Raw genomic sequence first — 22,500 nt, forward strand, 5'->3', positions numbered from 1 at the left:
GCTAAAGAAAATTAATCTAAAAGACTTAAAAAAATATAAAGTTTGAGATCGCTAAACAATTATGTAAATGTTTTTTTGACTCATCTCTCGGGCAGTTTTCAATTTAGATTTGATAACAAAATTTGACTCATAATATTGTATGCAGCTCTTTATCTTTCTATATAAATGTATATGTATTTTTTTGTAAAAGATACACTAATAAACTAATTAGTAAACATCATGACTGTTGGAATAAAACTACTAAACGAGACGGGTTATGATGAAGGCTATATTTAGTTTTATTCAGTTAAATGCATCTGAACGAAAGTCAGTTGTAAAAAATTTAGATCCTTCCAATTTTTGTAAACTTTTAACAATGCATCTTAAAAAACAACTTTTCACATTTTAATTTTAGTGAGTGTTTTAAAAAGTAGTTAGAAGCCAAAATGTAGGGATAAATTCCTATTTGAAAATTAGATTTGCATTATTTTTTATCCATGTTCCTTAGATGCCATTATTAATTAATCTAGGACAGGTAATTATTGCATATATATATATATATATATATATATATATATACGGACATGTATACATATGTATATACGGATATATACGCATATTCATATATATTTATGCATATGAATACATATATATACATAAATATATATACATATACATATAGTTATGTATATATACAAATATATACGTATATATATATATATACATATATATACATATACATATATACAGATATACGTATATATGTATATGCATATACACATATACATACAGATATATATGTATATATGCATACACATATGCATATATATACATACAGATATATAAATATACATATATATATATTGATATATATATATACATATATATGCATATATAGACATATATATACATATATATATGCAGATATATATATAAATATATATATGTATACATATATATACATGCATATATACATACATATATATATGTTTCCATAAATATATATATGTTTCCATATATATATATATATATATATACGGATACATACGAATATATATATATGTAAATATGCATATACATATATATAGATATATGCATATACATATATATATATATACAGATATATGCATATACATAGACATACATATACATATATATACATATATATACACATATATATACATGTGTATATATATATATATATATATTAACAGGCAACCTAGTATAGCACAGTTGCAAAATATACTTAAATATGATATTTTAATTCATGCAGATTTCGTATTTATTATTATAAAGCCAATTCTCTACCGATTATTATATTGTACCTAATAAATAGTAGTGATTTCGAAAGTAAAGAAATGACGTGTGTTCCATCAGCTAGAATCAAAACCAACATATAAAACTCTCCAGCCTTATTATTTAGCGTAAGACCTAAATCCATTCGTATACAAAACTGAAAAATATGATGTTTAAATTAGTGCATGTGCCGCAAAAGAAAATGTTTATTGCTGACTTATGCCAGGCTAAGGTCAATAGTTTTTATTCGATGTGGACCCGTTAGCAGCTATTTTACCGGTAAGACATAGATCAAAAGTGTTGTACAGGTCCAAATACCATATATATCAATTTTCAACTGTAAACCAAATATTCAGAGGGCAGTTTGGTAGAATCTTTTTGCACACACAACAACAAAGTCACCTTTATATATATATATATATATATATATATATATATATATATATATATATATATATATAAGTTATGAAAATATATATAGCAATTAAGCTACATAGAATATTCTGCATTTCATTTTCGTGAGAAAATTCGTCAGGCTTATGCAAAAGGTTATGGCTATCAAGTATTTATGAATATACATATTCTATTGAATTTTCTAATTAGCCACTCAGCTTCCTAGTTGCCATCGTGCCCATCCTAATCAGCCAATATGCGGCCACTTACAGGACAAGTTTTCATAACTTACTACCTAGCTCTACCTATGTTTTGAGCACTGTTCAAGTAAATACTGAAAATTTACACATCAAATTATATCTTCAGATAATAATTTATGCGATTAAACAAAGTAGTCATATATGTATATATTTGTGTGTTAGGACGTTTTCATCTTAAATTCTATGTAATTATGCAGAATGTAGAAACTATGCATTAAGTGAAATAAAATAAATCATCTAATAAGAAACCATAAAAAATTAATACATAATTAACTAATGCTCGTTTTTCAAAGGAATATGCAAATTAGTTAACCTTCCTATAGTTGCTCACATAACAACGAGTGGGTATATTAAGAAGTTCGTTTTAATAATTTTTTCAAACAATAAATTGTGTTGTAAGTCTACATAATTCAATCCAGAATTTCCGTATATATATATATATACGTACTAAATGTGCTAAATGGGTGACCATTTGGGACTTCCAGGTGCTGTATGTGCTCTCCGCTTATCTCGGCATTGTTTTTAGTCGTCCTGGTCTTCTCCCTGCAACTGGACTCAAACAGTGCCGATTCAGGAGATATGTGGTTGGTGATTGCACAACCCTTGTCTCACAATTACATGCGCTACTGCCCCTAAGGCGTATCCTCTGTCTTTCAAGACTGAACGGAAGCATGGGGATATATATATATATATATATATATATATATATATATATATATATATATATAAGCAACTTTTCTCTGTGTGTGTCTGTGTATGAGTTCGTTCTCTATGGACTGGAAAACGGCTGAACCGATTTTTATCAAATTTCATATGAAGATATTTTATGTGCCTAGCAGTGTTCTTAGATAGATTTTGTATCGGAATGTCTTCAATAAGTATCGATGATAGAAATAATCTGATGAAAGAAAGAACAGACGATTTTGACTAAAGTTAACACCTTGCACAACCTAACAGCACAAGTGCGTTTGAGAAATCTTATTATCACACAAGCCGAAAGGCCCGAAATATTGCATATTGCTTGACTTTTTCATTTTAAACTTAAATTCAAGCAATTCTCACAGCACAAACAGTAAGGCCAAACATATAAAAGCAACAGTAGGTTCTTTGCTATGACAGGGGCGCATTTGAAATTAATGTTTCCGTTTAGAGCACAATTGAAACATGATACTTGACTTTTGCATTTTAAACTTTAATTCAAGCCAATATATGTAAAAATAATTTTATAAAATTAATAGCAGGTTTTGTACAGTGCAATGTATATTACAATGTATTGTGAACTAAGTCTCTGTGATGAAGCATGTGAAGTTTCCTTCCAGTGCACCATGATGTGCCCCCAACTAGAGCAGGCAATTAATCGATTAGATTGAAAAATGGGCGATTTCATCGATTTCGATGAAAATAAAAATATGGAAGTACGAAACATTTATTGATCATGATTAAATCCTGGGCAACGGTTGGTCCCCCTGCTATTTCTCTTATATTTGTAATTTTGCTTTGTATTTGGAATGTAGTGCGGTTGAATGGAATTTTTCTTCCAATAAATGAAACATAATTCTGTGAGTTGTAATTAAAGATTGAATCTATCAATGTAAATATTGAACAATTTCATACACACCTTTCTTTCTAAAACTATATAGGTTACATATCAACGTTATAAATGTATTTAAATATTAACTATTTAATACTTCATATATAATATTTAATATAAGATGTCGGTCGTTTCAAGAAAGGATTGCTATCTATATAACAAACTGTTCTGTTTACTCATGACAAGCGCCAATTATTGACTATATAGTCGAGTTTTGATTCTAGCTGAAGGCAATAGCTTGTTTGTTTGTCTAACCATCTTGAAGATGCTTAGTATTGTTGATTGAGTGAACGTCTATCAATTTTAGTTTAAAGATTGTAGGCATAAAATTTACCCAATTGATAACTACATGTTATTTGCTTTGTATTCGTTATTGAAATCACTGCAAACAAGTATTCATTGATCTATGTCTAGGCTATTATAACTTACACATTCATATATATCAAATTTGATACTTAGAATAAACAGTAACCATTCGGGTATGAGCAGAATAAATCTAATTTTGTAATTAGTTTTTCATGAGTTTGTCTTCTATTTGAAATATTATTGTGAATTACAACACCATTATCTTGAAGTAGCTCAAGAAATATCATTACCAAAATCTTTGATTTCTGTAATTGATCTATAGATTTAATTCTTGAACCACTTGCCTCTGGGAAACCTTCTGCATATGTAACTCCATAAACTTATGCCATTTTTTGTTCAAGAATAAAAACAAAATAACCTTGTTTATCATCTTGACTTCATAAAGAACATTTAATTAAAATCTACTTATTACTATGCATTAACTAAGACGAAATAATTATCTGTGGTTGAACACAGGGAATAATAAATTGCATTGCCTAGAATCTGAATGACAAGTCCCCCGGAATTTTCAGTACTTTCCGCCTTTTTCTTTTTTTATTATCGTTGCAAATAATTTTGCGTTATGGCGACAGTCATTTACCACCATATACTAGATCAGATTCAGATTTAAGTAAGACAATATTTTATATTCACTTATAATTTGATTTATTAATACTTTTCAACTACTTCAGCGTCAAAATACAAAAGCTATTATAAAGCAGTTAACTGGACATAGGTCGCTGCCTTTTTTACATATAGCTTAAAAGAACAATTGATATATTTCCCAATGTGGATCCAGATTGTGCCAGTGTTTCGTTTTTGCTATGGACGTCTCTAAAGGTTAAGCAAATGCAATGGATCTGATACGATTCAGACTCAGAATAACTGATTCCATAGTCCACATTTGTATCCATTACACGAATAACACCTTTTATCCATTTATACCAAGTAATACATTGCTCTCTCTCCTCAAAAAGTATAATCGATATTTCAAATTCCTAAAAGACTAGATATAACTCTGGAAAAGGCTGTATCTTCGTTTAATAAATGTTTCCCTTTTATTCAAGATAACCCATTATATTTACCGATTTGAGTTTAATTATATTTACTTAAAAAAATAATACCAACGTGTTATAACCTGATAAAATACTACAAATTATCTGATGATATTTTCAGGATGGTTTTTATTTACATTGTTTGGACCAATGCCCTGTTTACAACGTTTCACATATTATATTCCCAGCCTTCTTTAGGTGCTTTTTATTGTAATCCGTAAGCTTCTGAAAATGTTGAACCAAACTGTTTATTTAATCTATAGATGTAGATTATTATGCATTTCATACAATGAAATAAATAAAAAGTTTGGCTCAAAATTTTCATAAGGTTACTGATTATAAATGTAACACTATATTAGAATCAGCTTACATTGTTTTGAAAGAGTGAGTGATTGGATTCAGGACATTACGACTGCAGTCAGCGTGATTCACATTGTAAGTTTTTCGTTTTTGCTTTGTATGCCATCAGAGGTTAAGCAAGATTCATCCCCATCGGTTCGCTGAGGTATTAACAGAGACGGTGTCTTTTTGATGACAGACTTTCTTTCTTTTTGTGAGGGATGTTATTCAGTGTTTGCAATGAATATCAAGTGGGAGAGATGCATGCCTGTCACTGCCCGCTGCATTTGCCTAATTTTCGGATAAATCATGTTTGCTGATAAAATGAAATTTTTAAAATACATTATATTTTTTCTAAGTCATAAATATCCGGTTCAGTTCTTGTTCAACTATTTCTTTCAGCCTGGAGAATGCAAATCTTTTGTCTCTTAAATCCAGATAACATTTTCTCTGGCAAAGCAGAGAATTGACGCCAACAGATGTTTACTTTGATCAGGCTAGTGGTGTTAATATAAAAATTTCGCAGGTGGAAGTTCACAGCATAGGCACAATGTTATTGATGGAGAGACTGGTCAAAGCGACTGCAACATTCGTGGTCAGCAGACGCCACGACTTGATAATTACAAATATTACCATGAAGATGCCTCAGACCAAAATTCAATATGGGGATACATACAATGATGGTGTCATACAACAAACGGCAGCTGAGGAGTGAAAGGTGGAAGAATACAATGCACAAAACATTGCAAACGTAATAATAAAAAAAATGATAGGAGAGTGAAACTAGTGATGGAACGACTCCAATATTTTCCCTGATTCCAATACAATTACCGATTCTGTTTCAAATTTCCAATACCGATACAACTACTAATTCCAATTCTTTGAAAACGTCTAAAAATTTAGCTATAAAGTTGTTGTTTTTTTTTTCGGATTACTATAATAACTTATGTAATATGCGCATATATTTTTGCAGATGTAAAAAAAAATACATTTATGCCAGAATATATAGATTTCAGTTTTACTGGTAGTTTCAAATTAGTCATGATTTTATCATTAATACCAACAATGGAAAATTAAGTTTAAAAAAACAACACATATAAAAAAATCGTTTTTGGCATCAGAAATTAGGCACAATTTTCTCTGATTTCAATACCGATTTCGATACCTCAAAAGGTCCGATTTTTTCGATTCCCAATCCCGATTAATGGCATTAACACTAACTGAAACATGTATATAATTTACATATGAATATTGGAAACTGGTCAATATTAGGGGAATGACTGTGGTGAAGTATATATTGTTAAAGATTGAGAACCTGGTGTGCAGTGTTCTAATTCTACCACTGCATTCACTATAGGTGTTGGTAATCTCTATGTGGTTACTTCTGTGAGAAACGGATTTTCCAAACAAAATCAAGCAGGTTAAAAATGTTTAACATGCTGATTTATATGAAAAGAAGAATAGTCAATACTGAAACATATGTATAGTGTCAAACGTTTAATGAATACTTTTTAATATAGGTTAATGTATTACAAATAATTTTATTTATTTATTGAATGCTTTTGTTTAAAAGAAAAAAGTAAGAGAAAAAAAAGCAATAATATAAAGATTATTCATTTTTTATTTGGGGGATTCTGGGGGATTTAAGTTTAGAATTTAGAAAAAAATTATTGTATTTTTGATATGAAATAAATTAGTTTGCGATCTTGAAAAAGATAAAAACTAAATTCTCATTATTTGATTGTAAAATGCATTTTTGAATGTTTAACTAGTGAAATATTTAACTAGCAAAAGAAAACCAGGAGTGTGTGCTTGCATATTGATCTAAAAAATCAGTAGAAGGAAAATTTAAAAATATATATATATATATATTATTATTATTATTATTATCTAATTTTATTTTTTTTTTTTTTTGTAATTTAAAGAATTTGCAAGTGCCTCAAAATGAGGTAATTGTAGTTTGGGTAAGAAAAACTGATTAGAATTATTTGCCATTAGAGATAAAGAGAAAACAAAAATGAGGTCTGACCAGTTGAAATCTTAAGATTTTGTTTTTAATGTCACTTGATTTTAAGTGAAATGTTTATCAAAGGTACAAGATAGAAAACAAGGCCAAGCAAGTAAATGAGGTATGTGGAATTGGTTAATTTTGTTAGTAGAATTATTGGTGCTATCGAACTTTCTTGACTGGTGCAATTTCTTTTTGCTAAATCCTCATTTTATATTGGTTCCTTTTTTCTGCTTTTAATTCAATTTTATTCTACTTTTAGAGCAAACATTTGCACAGCTGTATCAGAAATTTTAATCTTTCATAGATTTATTAATCTATTTTAATTATGCTCCGAACAAAGTGATTTTCCAAACATTCCATATATTTATTTCCTTGCTAATAAATATTTTTTTTAATTCCAATGAATTATTTTTTAAAACATTTTAATAAATTATGTTTTGCTAATAAATTATTTTTAAAATATTCCAATAAATTATTTTGAAAAATATTTGCTACATTTTCTAAACCCGATCTTAACCTTAACTTTGCTTTGCAACTACTCGGACTTAGTGATGATTTATCCTAAAATGCTAGAATAGCGCAAAAATGTTTTGGGAGCGGTCATATGTTAAATTCATATATGAAAATTACACCCCATTATAAACACTAAAATAGTTATTATTTCTTTTGTGTTTGTTTGTATTATTCTAGGGTTCACGAGTAATCGCTCAAACAAGTAGCATCTCATTTTTGTGGGGAAGAAATCTTAATCTACAAATGTACCTAAAAGAAACATCTTTTTCATTATGATCTTGTTTAGGGTATACAAAAAAAAACATAGGCAATTCAACAACCCCAATTAACAGAATCGAAATTGCTCCAGTCATGAAAGTTCAAAAGTACCGAATTATTAGTACACAAAGCCACGACAACAATCAATATAGAAATGAAACAAAATAAAGTCAACAATCACAGAATTATTATCGATTTCAAGTTTTGAATGTTTTCTTTGTAACAAAATTTATTTAATAAATAATATTCCTATATCATATATTAGTCATTCAAAATGAAATATATCATTTTATTGCAAGTCTTAAAATTTCATGGATCGTTGTAATAAATCTGCTTAATGTAATTTAAATATAATATGAGAAAATGATTATTTTTAAATAACTCATCAAGTACAACATCTCTTATCAAATTTCTATTGTTTTCATGTTCTTTCAATAAATGTTATGTGACATGCACTGCTCTTATTCTTTACATGGTTTATTACTCTCACTTGCACTAATCTCACTCCCTCTTACTTTCTATTTATTATCAGTCGAACGCAATAAAGAATGAAATAATCAAAATATTGTGATAGTCCATTATATAAAAAAAATATCATTACAGAGTAATACAATTTAACACATAGTTGAAGAGTTAAAGAGAGATATACAATGTGTCCCAAAATGATCAGACTCGTTTGTAGGTAAAAAGAAAAAACAATTAAATAAAGAAAATATTTTTTATTTTTTAAAAATGTACGTAGAATGTCATTTTATTTTAATTAGGCCAAAATTCATTTATATCTGTATTTAATAGAAATTTAAAAAGAGATGTTCATGAATCATTTGATTTCTTTGTGTGGTAATATTGGATGATCTAAATTCCTGCAATTTTTTTCTTGTGTGGATATTTGAAGGCAAAAGTATTCAGCCACCACCTTCGATCACTTGAAGAATTAAAACGAGCTATTCGTTCTAAACTCGCTGTTATTCCATCTGAAATGATCCATCGAGTTATTGAAAACTTTCACGAACGCCTACAATGATGGCAAACATTTGGTCCATTTAATATTTAACATTGTGTGTAATAAAATGGCAATATACATACACTTAAAAAAAAAATTAAAAAATAATTTTTTTTTTAGCTGTTATTTAATTAATTTTTTTAACCACAAATGTGTCAGATAATTTTGTGCATCCTGTATATAAATATAAAGAAGCTGATTTTTTATTTTGTCATTTTATTTTTTACACTTAACTAACTTTGCACGCTCATTTTCCCCGATTCAAACCATTCAATCTTAATTCAGTGGCTGACACAATTAATCACAGATTTTTTAATACTAATAATATTTTATATACATATTTCGGACAACAAGCCTTATACTAGGTATACTGGTTGTTAACCAGCCAGTTTAATTATTTGATGCTGTTTTGGTTTTAATTTATATAGTTTAATTCTATTTTTATTTGTATTGCTTTGGTTAAAGCCTGCCTTGAATATTATGAAGCAGTCATGTTTAATTGCAGCGGCCAAGTAATTTGGTCATCAGTTTGATCAATTCAGGGTTGTAAATTGGTTCATAGTTTGATTATTTTGTTTTGGCTTTGTTTAGGGTTTATTTTATTTTTTTGTTTTTATGTTATTTGTGTAGTTTAAATATTATTATGTGATGTGTTGTATGTTCATGATTATTAATTAAATCAATATTATGTGAGTATTGTGAAGTGCTGTCATATACTCTCATGTTTTTTTTTGTTATCATTTTATTATTTATGTTTCTAAATTCTTAGGATAAGGATTGATGATTTGGATTATTTGGATTATTCAGATTAGTGTTCTCAGTTTAAATGTTATTCGCACAACATTTTGGCCGATACAACCTCCAGCCATCTCCGGGTGTGTTTTATCGAACTTGAAAATCTTTCTGTCAAACTTGGAAATCTCCACGGAATTTCGAATAGCAATTACATTAGCAAAAACGTTGTGCAATTAACACTCAAGATGAGAACATTAGTTTAAAGAATCCAAATAATCTATTTTCTTATGTGTTTAAAATTATTAATTTTATTTAAAAATATTATTCATTTGGAGTCTGAATTGATTCTGTATTAAATATACTTCTATTAAATTTGTTATATTTTATTTTATTTATCTTTATCGGTCGTTGAGTCAAGGAAAGATGTGATTGTGGATTATGCAACCCTTGCTTCACTATAGATTCCCTGTTCAGGCAGCCTCACAGCGACTATCCATTATCTTGAGACTGAAAGAAGATTTTTTTTTTTTATGTTAAGTGTGTTTTACACGATTTGTTTATTTGTGTTTATATGGTGTGAGACGAGATAAAAAGTGTAAATTAATGTTTCTATTTACCAATAATTTGACTTTCTATGGTTGATTGGATTCAGTAATATTATGAATGTTGATCGATAGATCCAATATCTTGATATTTAATAAGTCTTCTTATTGTCAGTTTATATACCATAGATTTTATATATTTCGTGGCTTAATATATTATTATGGATAAAATGTTTCTTTTTCGTTGTATGACTATCCACATATGCATAATTATGTTTTTATATTGGAAATTTATTTTCGACCATATGCATTATACATTATGCTATATGTTAAACTCCTTTTCTGTTTTTTAATGCTATTATTTGCATTACTAAACAAGCAAAAAATGAAAAAAATATTATAAACAAGGCACACACACCTCGCTTTTTTATTATTCTGATGCTTAAATAATCAGAATGATGCAAGATTCGATTTTGTGCCTTAAAAGACGTACATCTTTACATAGGTGTCAACTGTTGTAAAAGTTTCATTTTTCACTCTTGTTCTTCTTTGCTTATTTCCAGCCGCGGGAACTAAACGCTCGTTTGTTTCTGTTTTTGCCCTTTCATTAATTTTATAGCAGGTGCATGAATGAGCTTCAATCTATACCCCTCTCTGTAAAATATTCACAACAAATACTCGTCTATCTACAATCACTGTCAATAATTCTCTTTAATCTCCACTTGTGTATAAAACTAAACGAAAATTCCATGAGTAAAGTTTCTTTCCTAGAACTGCCGACCTGTGGAATATAATGCCACAAGTCGGTGAGGAGAATCCAGTGAACACCTCTAAAGGAGGAGAACTCTGGTTTTGAAAATATTACCGGGGTAGCCCCATTGGCATTTTGTGGTTGTCGCTACTTAGGGAGTAAGCATTAAACTTATTTCACGCAAATGACAGGAGACAACAATCTAAGCGAGTGGACCTCATAGGCTTACCCAGAACCATACCTCAGTCTGACAGATGAAAGATCATTCGCTACAAAATAATGTCATGAGTATATCTTTGACTGGCATAAATATAACCTACTGTCAGGTAGCTATAGGGATTGAATAGTCACAGTGTATTGTGTATGATTTATTTTCATTAGTCCTTTCTGGTACGAGGTGCCTTAAATAAGTTTCCAGACGTTTTTTTTTATGGGCTTTTAAAATTGTCATACACTCATGAAAATTCAGTATATTATTGCTATACATCTTATGAGATGACTGACTCATTTTTGCTGATTTTAGGTTCAAATAAACAGCAGGAATTGGAATACACCCTACTAAAGCCAAATTGTCACAAAAATGCAATCTGAACATGAGGACACTTTAGAAGAACAATATGCAATGAAATTCTGATTTAAACTTGGAAAAAAATGTCACAGAAACGTATGGAATGCTTCAGACTTCGTTTGGACCATCTTGCATGTATCGAGCATAAGTTTTTTAGAGGCATAAGTCATTCAAGGAAATCAAGGAGTCTATGAGGGATGATGAGAGGTGTGGGAGAAGTAAGGAAGGCAGAATACCAGAGTTGATTGGCTCCAAAAAAGAATGTCATGGGTAAAAGCTGTCGTGTATTTATAGAGACAATAAATGCATGGTTTAATGTCATTTTGGGAACTATACACCCAGTTATTCACAAGGAACTGAAGATGTGGAAGACTTGCATGAAGTTTTTCCCAGGAGTGCTTAGAGAAGATCAGTCCACAACTCAATCGTTGTCACAGATTATTTGATTAAGGTGGCTATGAAGACAGTTCCTCATCCTTACTATAGTCCAAACCTTAAAGGCTGTAATAAGACAATTGAGAAGATGAAAGAGGCTGTGATGAAGGTCATTGACATATGAACACAAGAGGATTTCCATTTACTTCGAATGGGGACTAGAGTTTCATCGTATGTCTATAAAGACAATAAGTGTGCAGTTTGATGTCAGTATGGGAACTGTAACATAATTATGCACAAGGAACTGAAGATGTGGAAGATTTGCACAAAGTTTGCCCCAAGAGTGCTCAGAGAAGATCACAGACTATTTGACAAGGATAGACATCAAGACAGTTCCTCGCCCTCCCTATAGTCAAGACCTTGAACCCTGTGACTTTTGGTTATTCCCTAAGTTCAAGGAAAACCTGGGAGGGTGTCGTTATGAGACAATTGAAGGGATGAAAGATGCTATGACGAGAGTCATTGGCACGCCCACACAAAAGGATTTTCATGGAACCATCCAGACGTTGTTAGAATGGTACAATGTGCATTACAGCTGAAGGAGATTACTTCGAATGCCCAGTCTGTTAAATCCAAGGTAGCTGATCAACGGCTTGGTTCCCACCAGTTTTGGCAAATAACAAATAGGATCCTGAACAGAAGTGTGCGTTCTATCCCAACCATTATCAATGGACCAGAGGTTATCTCGTCAGCGTCAGACAAGGCCAAACTATTTGAAAAGAACTTTGCAGCTAATTCTACCCTATGCGACGAAGGCCATCAACTCCCCATATTTCCTCCTATAACACAGAACAAGCTAGGTAATATACAAATATCCGTGCATGAGGTCGCCAAGCTAATAAAAAACCTAGATTCCAGTAAAGCAACTGGCCCTGATGGCATCCCAATTATAGTGTTAAAAAAGCTTCAACCAGAACTTGCTCCCATACTTACGAAACTATTTAAGCGCTGCCTTAAGGAGAAGTGCTTTCCGACTCCCTGGAAGACCTCATCAGTTTGCCCTGTATTTAAGAATTCAGGTGATAAGTCATCTCCCTCTCAATACAGACCAATAAGTCTTCTCTGTGTTATGAGTAAGTTACTGGAATCAATATTAAATAGAGAAATAGTCAACCACCTCAGCAGAAACAACCTTCTTAGTGACACACAATATGGTTTCCGCTCTGCAAGATCTACCGCAGATGTGCTGACGGTTATATCCCACAGGATTAGTGAATCTCTTGACAAAGGCTTCCTTTCTAGGGCAATTGCTCTTGACATATCAAAGGCCTTTGACAAAGTATGGCATAAGGGTCTATTTCACAAGATTTCCAGCTACGGTATAACTGGAAATGTTTTCTCAATCATTAAATCATTTCTCTCCGATAGGCTCATAAGAGTAGTGGTAGATGGACAAAAATCGGAGGCCTGCAATATAAATGCTGGAGTCCCTCAGGGGTCAATCCTCGGCCCAACTCTCTTCCTGATCTACATCAATGACCTCCCTAAACACATACTTAAATCATTCGTTGACATCTATGCTGATGACACGACCATCTACGGCAACACATCAAAGGCTGTAAATGACGAAGTTCTCTCGGATTCTCTCTCCTCTGATCTCGAGCGCGTGGTTCAGTGGGGGAAGATGTGGCTAGTTACCTTTAATGCATCTAAAACCAAACTCCTATCCTTACATCATCAACGCTCTGATCCCCAGCTGGCATCAATTGTGATGGATGGCTCTCGTCTGGGTGAGGCCCCGTGTTTTGACAAGCTTCTGGGTTTGACCTTTACTCCTGATCTGAAATGGAACACGTACATCAAGTCTGTTGCCAAGGTCGCAGGAAAGATGGTGGGATCCTTCTACCGCTCCAGAAGATATCTCACTACTGATGCAATTCTCTATCTATATAAAAGCCAAGTACGGCCAAGGATGGAATACTGTTGCCATATCTGGGCAGGAGCTGCCAAAAACAGCCTATCATGCCTTGACAGAGTACAAAATAGACTTCGTGGTTTAGTGGGGGATGCCCTTTTCTCTACCCTGCAACCCCTCTCCCACAGAAGAGACGTTGCGAGCCTATCCTTGTTTTATCGTTATTTTCATGGCAGGTGCTCGTCTGAACTCCAATCCCTGGTCCCCCCTCGCCAAACTTTCATGAAAAACACCCGTCTAGCTGAATCCACTGTGAAAAATTTCCCCCACTCTATATCTGTGCCTAAATCAAAACGCGGATTTCATGAGCAAAGCTTCTTTCTTAGAACTGCACGCCTGTGGAACTCTGTTCCGTCTGCCTGCTTCCCTCCGGACTACAACTTGGATGTCTTCAAGTCTAATGTTAACAAATTCCTAATGAACCGCCCCCCTAATTAAACACTTCATAAAATCTCCTCACTAACGTGATGTACTTGCAATAACCCTTATCCCTGAGTGGCTTCCGGGCCTTGATAAGTGGTGATCACTGTGTAAAAAAAAAAAAAAAAAAAAAAAAAATATGTGTACTATCAATAAAAGTGGTCATATGAAAAAAGTCTGGAAACTTATTGAAGTCAACTTATATATGTTCAATTATTTTCTTGTTTAGACGAGTATACTATAAAATGTTTCAAAGAAAGATTGTCTTTAGATATTTGATATGTGAAATTTGATATCTGAAATATGTTCCCAAGACTTGCTGCTCCACTGAATGCTCAATTTGTTTTTGCAGATAATTCAATGGCGATATTTTACCTTTTCCTGATCATAGTGGACTAAAGTGCGTGTTAGAATTTTGCATCAGGATTTTAGTTGCTCGAGATGTTAAACATATACACCCGTACATAATATTTATGGGTACTTGTACAGTTTAATCAAGACATTCAAAAATGAAAATTTCGAAAAAAGGTTATATTGTACATTATGGAACAAAGTTCTCCGAAAAAAAAATTTCACTTAATTTGATCAAGTAGTTTTTTTTTTACAGCTAAAAAGCAATTTGTTATGATACTCAGCAAAAGGTTCGATTTTTAACAAGAAAAGCTAGTATTAAAGATGGGGAGGGAGTGTCGGCGTTTTAACTGGAGTCATCTCCCCGTGGCGTGTTTAAAAAATTCCATAATGGCTGACTTAAACGCGCTTTCATAAGAACGTATTTTTCTGCTGTAAAAAAAAAAAAAAAATACTCGATCAAATTAAGTGAAATTTTTTTCCGGAGATCTTCAGTCCAAAACGGATACGTACAATATAACCGTTTTTCGATATTTTCATTTCTTAATGTCCTGATTAATCTGTACAAGTACCTATTTATGATCTATTTTTTTTAGATTTCAAAAGGTTCATCTTCGAGTAAAAAGTCTAATGTTATTTCATAGTTTGTTTAAAATTTTATCTCTGACATTAATGACCTTCATCGGTGCCAGTTTCAAGAAATGAAAGATCTTGTTCTATTTATAGTATTTTTGGATTTCTTTGCAATGGCTGACATGTATGTAATGCAGAACTTACAGGATTATCAATTTTCTAGTGTGTCATGTTATAACGTTAAAATCAATTCAACTTTGGAAAAGCTGAAATAAAATATTTTAATAGCACCAGCAGATCTGCCAGAAAATGAAACATTTATAGATTTCCAATAATGATGAAAAAAATGTGATGCACACGTATCATATTGGCTTATGTAGAACATGAAGGTATCATCATTTATTGAAAGTTAATGGAATCTTCCTTCTCCCCATTCATCAACGAAAATCATTGATTTTCTTTTTACAATGCATATTGCAACTGAAGCATAAGGAGTTATTCTGATAGGGACCAGATTTATATAAGGGCAACTTGGGTGGGGAGTTCAGCAGCAAACTATTTGTTTACATTACATTTATGTATTTGCATGTTGGTACAGTCAGAGAAATAGGAAGAGAGAAGATTCAACTGACCAACTGTCTGAGGAAAGAAGCTGTTAAAGATTGTGTAGGGGTTAGGGTTAGGGTTAGGGTTAGGGTTAGGGTTTGTGTTGTTAGTCAGTATGATCTGGCATACTTACATTGAGGGGTACAAATGCAGAAAGTTCATAAATGCACATTCCGTGGAAGTATTGCAACATATTTAAATGGATGCTATAGGAATTAGAGCTCGGTATAAAGGGTAAAACGATAAAATTGTTGCCATAGAAAAGACGACATGCGTCCATTTCCATTTGATAAAAGCGGTTTTCTTTTTTTTTTGTTGCAGACCATCCACTAGTTGGCCAGTTCTGTGCAAGTGCCAAGAGTGATAGGAGCCTTATATCATGTTTGAAAGTGACACAATGTCTAACGAGCAAGATTAGAGACGCACCACTGTATAACTCATGTTCTCTACAAGTTATGACAACAGGACCATTAGCAGCACTCTCAAAATGCAAATTCGGACAGTTCAACGATAGAGGCAACAGCTCAACGAAGTTTACGCCCGTGGCTATTGTCTTTGGTGAGGTTTAAAATGAGGGTCACATCATATCACCTCACATTTCGAAGTCGGCTTGAAAGTCAACACCAAAGTGTACTTCGGTGTGCTGAAGAATGTGATAATTCCCTGTCCCCTGGTGCAATCAGATTGCCGTTGACAAACCCTGGGTGTGGCAGCAGGTGCTGACCCATAAGTCCAAAGATACCAAGGCTTTGCTTCAGAAAGAGGGGCTACAACTTTGTACCCTTCTGTCACCACACACCTCCATCCGACCTGAACCTACTAGACTACTTCGTTTGGTCATACATCGAGAACATCACTAATATAACCTCTCACAACACTAAAGCTAGCCTGATCACTGCCATCTGCTGAGTATTGATCAAGCTCCCGCTGGCGTGTGTCGAAAAGTCATACTTCAAGATTTAAATCCATATCGAATTGGCGATTGAGACTGAAGGCGGCTACATTGAATAGATGTCAGCCCTACTACATAATCGAGTTACCTGAATTGATTTTTTAAATAAAAGTGTTAAAATAAAGATGTAGTGTTGTTTTATTAAGGGTGATAAATTTATTGCTCCACCTAGTACACACACACACACACACACATATATATATATATATATATATATATATATATATATATAACTACTTCATTTACTCACATAAAATTAATATACGAAAATATAAATTTATGCGTAAACTTTAAGTATTTACTTCAAAAGTGCTCAATACGGAGGTAGAGCTAGTTAGTAAGTTATAAAATATATATGGCGATTAAGCTACACTGAATAATCCGCGTTTCGTCCACTCTAGGACTCTTCAGGCTTATGCATAAGCCTGAAGAGTCCAAGAGTGGATGAAACGCGGAATATTCAATGTAGCTTAAGCGTCATATATATTTTATAACTTACTACACATATATATATATATATATATATATATATATATATATATATATATATATATATATATATATATACACATATATATATATATATATATATATATATATATATATATATATATTCTGCACGTGAGATTAAATTAAAAAACAATAATATTTAACATGTCGGTAAATGGAAACGATTTTAATTGCTTTTTTTTTCGATTATTTTCTCGGTTGTTATTAAAATGTGTCTATGCCAACATAGCATGAGATAAATTCTCATTTAAGTACAAAAATAATGTAGAGATTTATTTTCTAAAGATTAGTATTACAGTCGAATTTACAGATTCCAACGTGTATACATCTAAATATACAAGAATCGCATATCCAAATATTCAACCCTACAATAGCACAAATGCACACATTCGAACTTTACTTCCCAAACGAACCGGGCTCAAAAAAAAAAAAAAAGAATATTTGGTAAAACTGCTTTTTTTAATCTAATGGCTTTTTTACTATCAACATTCATAATGTGATTGGTTGTAACTAGCGTAAAAGTATAAAATCAGCATATTTTCGAGGTTATTTTCAAATCCTTTTATTTTATCTCATGGTCTTCCTTTTTAGAAGATGACAAAACACACATTCCCGTATATTAGACTAGGTTACGTGTATATATATATATATATATATATATATATATATATATATATATATATATATATATAATTTAAAGGAGATTAGAACAATAGTCTAAAGAGCTGAGTGTATTTTAATGTAACAGTGAAATTACTAGTTTAATTAAAATACAGGAAATAGAAAGTGCTCGTTGTAATTTAGATATATAATAAGCTCGATAGTTAAATGTCCTAGAGCTAATTCAATATTAAGTAATGTGGTTTATAATTTAAAATTTTAAAATTTTAAAAAATTTTTAAATTTAAAAATCAAATTTTAATTAAATTAAAAATCAGTTTCATAAGAAGGAACAACAACAAAATCAATTATCTGTACGATCGTTTCGGAAATCCATGCTTTTTATTGTGGTATACATGAAGTTATGTAGAACAATTATATATAGTTTTTTGGTAAGCAAGGTCTCCTCATCAGCTAAATTTGATATATATATATATATATATATATATATATATATATATATATATATATATATATATATATATATATATATGGCTTGGTAAGGCCACAGGAGAGACAACCGAAGCAACAAAACTGAAGCTGGCCTACAGGACACTATATAAACAAATGTAAAAAAATTAGGACATATTTTATTGGTTTAAAAAAAGAGTTTTTTTTCTTCCAATCGTCATAAAGCTTTGACCCTAGCATAGCAGTATAATCGTCAAAAAAGCCTGCAAATTTTCATGTAGTTTCGTCCCATAGAACCAAAGATACGAGCATTTCCATATTCAATTTGGTTACCAGTATAGATATATCCATATATAGATGTACCACCTTTCTTTGCAATTTTATAAGTTCCAAATCACAGCGACTATTGATTATAATTAAACACATAAAGGCTTGTGTATTGGACTATGTAACATTTTAACTTAAAGTCGCACATAAGGTGATCATCCATCATCCAGAGCCTAATTTTGGTACTTTTTTCCAGCCATAAAACGTTTCAATGATAGTCATTTGTTTTCCTAGTATTGCATATGAATAACAAAGTATCTGATATTTCCTCCAAACATCTGGCCTTGATGGAAGGGAAACTAAATTTGCTTCTATGGTTTCAAATGATATGAAATAACAGCAAGGGGAGACTTGATTCCAAATATTTCTCATATGTTATCTCCTCTTTGGTTTCATACATAAAGTAAATTTAACAGTATATACGAATTATTTGATACTGGAGATATTCATAATCGTATACCCTTTTTCCAAAAGTTTTAGTCTCCCCTCCATCAAAGCCAAATATTTTAGGAAAATATATATATATATATATATATATATATATATATATATATATATATATATATATATATATATATATACTCGTAGCCAAATTAAATATTTAAATGCCCATATCTTTGGTTCCCATGAAAATTTGCAGGCTTTCTGAATATTATAATATGGTTTGAATTTTATGACAATTGGTAAAAAAATACCTATATTTTAAAATCAATAAAATATGGCCAAATTTGCCTACATTTGTATATTTAGTCCTGGCAAGCCAACTTCAGTTTTATTGCTTTGGGATGAATTCTTCTTTTCCTTTTTGCTTGGTTGTATCCCCAGTGGCCTTGCCAGGCCACTAATATATATATATATATATATATATATATATATATATATATATATATATATATATGTGTGTGTGTGTGTGTGTGTGTGTGTGTGTGTGTGTGTGTGTGTGCATTACTTAAATGAATGCTTGGCGTTAAAATCTTGGTTTCCTGACTCATTTTATCATTTCTTACAGTACAGATCCATTGCAGCAAGATTTAAGTGATGCCAGTCAGAAGAAGTGCAGTTAGAGATTGAACAACATTTGCATCACTATAATCTTTACATAGCGTAGGCACAGCTTCAGAGAATATTCATTGTCACTAGAGATCGAAAGGACCCACCACTATATATTATTATTATTATTATTATTATTATTATTATTATTATTATTATTATTATTATTATTAAGAAGACTTCTAAATCATTGAAATTGATAAAACCTCGTTTCTTCATCCAACGAGATTTTCCTCAGAGTATAGGTTGTTAGGAGAGAAACAAAAAAAATTATATATATATATATATATATATATATATATATATATATATATATATATATAACGACACATGTTATTATGAAAAGACTACAAGGCACTAAAACTCCATGCTGATTTTAAGAGCGTTAAGAAAAATGAGAGACTCATGCTAAGAAAGGTTAACATGAAATACAAGCAACAATGATCAGTTTTCGTTATTATTTAGTACAGCAACCGTAATGGTTATTACTACTCTTATGTCACACTAAATAGTCTGAGAATTAAGCAACTCTTTGTTATGTAGTATCGAACTAATAGCAGTAGTGGTACTAATATGTATTCAATTAAGTCTGTGTTGAGGTATAAGAATCAAGTTGAAATAATTATCTGCGAAAATTGCTCTTAGTTGATTTTACTGGTTTACAAAAAAGAAATGTACGGAATTATAAAAATTAGGGTTCTAATTTTGGAGATGCTGATTTCAGATGTAATTTATGTTTTAAGTCATCATCGTCAACATGTTTAGTTTAACGTCTCTTTTACATTCTGGCATGCATAAGATGGCTCATATAAATTGACTCTACCGGTTCTTGTCAAATCACTGAAGTTAAGCAATGTTGAGCCTGGCTAGTACTAGATGGGTGACCATTTGGGAATTCTAGCTTTTATGTGCTCTCCGCTTATCTCGGCATTGTTTCCACTCGTCTATAAGCTCCACTTGCCATTGGTATATAACAATGTCGACTTAGGAGAGGTGTGGTTGAGGATTGTGCAAATCTTGTTACAAACATTTCACGTGCAGGCACCCTTCTTGTAGGTAACCATAGTCTGTCAAGACTGAAGGAAGCCACCATAAATTGACTTCCAAGCTTACCTATCGCTAGCCTGGTCTTTATCACAGATATATCCTTATCACTTCCTCATATGTTTTCCTTGAGTTTTCCAGGCTAAATGAACATGCTACTTCAATGTGGGCATACTATCAATGTCTCCTGTTGTGAACACATCTTCGAATACTGTTCAGATTTAATTCTAATCCATTATATATCTACTAGCGATGTTCATCTGGGATTGCCCATGTGAAAATATGTTGCTGGTCGGAAGGTTTCTTAGGAAAAATAATTTCAAATATCTTTACATTTGCGATTTTTGCCTTGAAAGAAAATTAAAAAAATAGAATTTCCGATATGAGGTCAAGTAATAAAGTAAAGTGTCAGCGCAGTTGATGCTGTGTTTCTTAAGGTTTCTGTACAGCAGCAAATACTTTTGGACGAATCGGAATAAATTCTTTAAATTTCTTTAATTATTTTAAACCTTAAAAATCCCAATCGAAATTATTATTTAAGTGTTTAATCCTTTTTTAATACATTCTTCATTGATATATTCTTTGTTTAATTTTATATTTATGAAACTAAGAACATCTATTTAAAAGAATTTCGAAGAAATTCATTCGTTACGTTCTAATTATATTTAACTTATTTCATGGACCTAATCGATAATTGTCTCTACTGACTTCAGATAGAATTTAGCTCAAATGGAAACTTATTTGAAGGTTGTAATTGTTAACATATCGATTTCTATAACAAACAAAACAGCATCGATATATATATATATATATATATATATATATATATATATATATATACATACATATATATATATATATATATATATATATATATATATATATATATATATATATATATATATATACACGCTAAAGAGGAGTAGGGCTCCGAAACATGCGTGTCCGTAGATTACTGTTTTTTAAAAATAATAAATAAATAAATAAAAAATACGTCAAAATACGTCCAAAAAATGGGCGACTTTCTAAGAAAAACACAGGATCTCCGAGGCGAAGACGTTAAACTTAATATCGTTTAAAAAGTTAAACAAAAAACTACGTAAACAGATAAACGATAACAACTAAACAGTAAATTGGCTATGGCATCATACCGTAATACATATGGTCTGAGGTTCGAATCCCAATAACAGTCAAGCTATGCTGAAGAGGGGTAGGGCTCTGAAACACGTGTGTCTGTAGATTACTATTTTTAAAAATAATATATATATATATATATATATATATATATATATATATATATATATATATATATATATATATATATATATATATATGAAGTTGAGTTTTTTCTCGCTCTGGCATTGATACCAAAAGCCTAATTTTTCTATTCAAAAATATTAAAACAAACTTCTTAATATACTCAGTAATGGAAATGCAAACGACCTCATGAAGGGAAACCAATTTGCAAAATCCTTTAAAAAACGGGCGTTAATTACTTATTCATATCTCAAGGTTGCTTATAAGATGATTGGCTTCATTTAACTATTAAACTGAATAGTTACTACATTCTGCATAATTGCTAGAATTTAAGATGAAACGTTCTAGCA

The 22,500-nt window shown here is 31.2% G+C and overlaps 1 protein-coding gene across 1 annotated transcript in view; it reads right to left on the minus strand.

Moving 5' to 3' along the window:
* Positions 1 to 22,500, minus strand: part of LOC145272399 (netrin receptor unc-40-like) — an 803,917-nt gene that overhangs the window by 182,996 nt on the left and 598,421 nt on the right. The gene's annotated exons all lie outside the window — the stretch shown is intronic.

The sequence above is a fragment of the Euprymna scolopes genome, chromosome 4, assembly GCF_053919585.1.
Source record: "Euprymna scolopes isolate OS-2025 chromosome 4, ASM5391958v1, whole genome shotgun sequence".
Classification (NCBI taxonomy): domain Eukaryota; kingdom Metazoa; phylum Mollusca; class Cephalopoda; order Sepiida; family Sepiolidae; genus Euprymna; species Euprymna scolopes.